The sequence below is a fragment of the Camponotus vicinus genome, unplaced genomic scaffold (assembly GCF_025532165.1).
Source record: "Camponotus vicinus isolate PSW18456_S1 unplaced genomic scaffold, iyCamVici1.0 SCAF_18, whole genome shotgun sequence".
Lineage (NCBI taxonomy): Eukaryota > Metazoa > Arthropoda > Insecta > Hymenoptera > Formicidae > Camponotus > Camponotus vicinus.
The window spans coordinates 62,501-65,000 of NW_028141954.1; the positions used below are offsets into that span (position 1 = coordinate 62,501).

Below are 2,500 nucleotides of genomic sequence, written 5' to 3' on the forward strand. Positions count from 1 at the left end.
TTGACGGATCGTGTATAAAATCGCGTCGACGCGCGGCGACACGACGTCCGGACGCGCCACGCGCGCGGCCGCGCCTCTGCGACAAGCAGCAGCGCGCGCGCCGACTTTCGCGCCTCGTGGTGCTGTCCGACTCTGTCGTCGTCGACGTCGCTCGCGTGGGAGATGAGAGCGTTTAACAATATCCGAGACGCTCCGTCTCTCGCTTCACGCGGTGTCGCCGTCGCGTTCCGCTCGCGCGCCAGTCGCGCGAGTCGCGATACGCGCGCGCGCCCGTTGAACTTTGAAATTCTCATATTCGAACGAAGAAAATATATATGCGATACGGAGTGCCGAGACGCTTGACGCGATCACGCATCTCGCCACGAGCGGGAGCGTCGATTCGGCGTTAGCGCGAGCGAACCGGTGGTAACCTACGTCTACGCGCTCGCTCTCAACGTACGTGCGTGCCAGCACTCGTCGTCGTCGTCGTCGTCGTCGCTACGCGCCCTCCCCGCTAATGTCGGGGCAGAGGCCAGCGTGCGACGCGCGCCGCGCGAGAAGCACCGGCCGAACGTGTGTGATGAGGTGTGTGGCTGGCGGACGAGAGGACCATGGTGTCCGATGGTTTATTCAAAGAACTTTCCGCCCCGGCTCTTTCCCCGTCGAACGGGGGAAGTGACGCTCCGATCGCGAACCAACTTTGTGCCGTAGCCTCGATCCCTTTACCGGGATTGCGGCGGCGGTCCGCGCGTGCTCGGACGCGCGGCCAGGCTGATCGAAGAGCCACGATTTTCTCTCACTCTTCGGAGTGGAGACCACGATGGATGAACTGTGAAGCGTTCGACGAACGCGACGAATGAAAAACGATTACCCTGAACGGTGGATCACTTGGCTCGTGGGTCGATGAAGAACGCAGCTAATTGCGCGTCAACTTGTGAACTGCAGGACACATGAACATCGACATTTCGAACGCACATTGCGGTCCACGGATACAATTCCCGGACCACGCCTGGCTGAGGGTCGTTTTAACAAACCTAAACTGCTTGCGCCCTTACGCAAGCTGACGAGCCACGGCGTAGCCGTGAAACGACGAAATGTCGTCGGCTGTCGTCGCTGTGCCCCCGTCGCATTGCGTAAACGGCGTACGAGCGATCGTTGGACGTTCGCCCGAGAGAGACTAGAGCCTCTTTGTCACCCTCCCAGTATGTATTGGCGACGGGTTCGACGAGAGGCCGTCGTCGATTGGCGTCGTCTGAAATGACACCGAAGGTGTGTGCAGCGAGAGGAGTTATAAAGAGGAGGAGAGAGGCGCGCGTGTACGCACAAAGCGTTTAAAGGATAGCGAAGCGCGCGCGAGCGGCGCCCGGAGGCTGTCGAATGATATGGAGAGAGTTGTCGGCGGAGATATACACAACGACGACACACGAGAGAATATGCGAAAAGTTTAAGCGAGAGGAACGACGACGAACGACGCGCGACACTCGAATGATCTCGCTCTCTACGAGTGATCTCGTAGTTGGCGAATAAAATGCAAAAAGAAAGCGGCGCAGCAGCACATTCTGCTGCGTCCGTCTTTCTAGCGCGTCGTTGTCTCTTCCGATCGCGTCGTCGCGCTGTGCGACTCTCTCTCGGTCTCTCGGTGCGCCAGCGCGCTCGCGCGATACCGCGCCTTTTATTACACGCGAGGCTTCGCCTCCTATCTCGCGGCGCGAGATACCTTACGGTAAAAATATATGGAGAAGGGAAACCGCGGCGCGCGCACAGTCGTCGTCCGGCGGTACGCGGAGGGAGAGAAATTGCGAGAGAAATCCACCCTTAAAAAAGCGGATGAATCGCGAGCCGACCGCGTGTCCGAGTCCACGAAATTTTCGAACGAAGATTGTGACCGGCACGCGTCGTCGTGTACTCGTCGAATCGATTCCATACCGCGCCCGTTATATATATACACGCGCGCGCGCGCATCATAATTACGCCGCGCCGTGTTATTATAATCGTGGAAGTTAGAGGGACGGAAGAAAAGAAGCGCAAAACGATATTATAATATATCTATCTCCTCTCTCGCGTCCCCGCGAAACAAGACTAGATTGTGCCGCGCGCGCAATATCGGTCGGTGCGTTACCGCTAACAATAGTAGTAGTTAACAAACAATAATGATACTACTTAGCGCAATAACTCCACCACCGCACACTCCCTCTATCTCTCTATATCACTTTGTAGAGAGTTTCTCTACAAAACTCTGACGACCTCAGAGCAGGCGAGATTACCCGCTGAATTTAAGCATATTATTAAGCGGAGGAAAAGAAACTAACTAGGATTTCCTCAGTAGCGGCGAGCGAACAGGAAAGAGCCCAGCACCGAATCCCGCGGTTCCGCCGCAGGGAAATGTGGTGTTTGGGAGGATCCGCTTATCCCGAGGCGTCGCGTCGCGTCCAAGTCCATCTTGAATGGGGCCACTTACCCGTAGAGGGTGCCAGGCCCGTAGCGACCGGTGCGCGTCTCGGGAGGATCTCTCCTTAGAGTC

The 2,500-nt window shown here is 57.2% G+C and overlaps 2 non-coding genes across 2 annotated transcripts in view; both read left to right on the plus strand.

Annotated features, from left to right (window-relative positions):
- Window positions 1-847: 847 nt before the first annotated feature.
- LOC145965966 (5.8S ribosomal RNA) lies at window positions 848-1,002 on the plus strand. Its single transcript, XR_014436917.1, has one exon. It is a non-coding gene; the product is annotated as a 5.8S ribosomal RNA (ribosomal RNA).
- Window positions 1,003-2,219: 1,217 nt separating this feature from the next.
- Window positions 2,220-2,500, plus strand: part of LOC145965958 (large subunit ribosomal RNA) — a 4,073-nt gene continuing 3,792 nt past the window's right edge. Inside the window, exon 1 of the ribosomal RNA XR_014436913.1 lies at window positions 2,220-2,500. This exon is cut by the window's right edge and continues 3,792 nt beyond it. This is a non-coding gene — a ribosomal RNA (large subunit ribosomal RNA).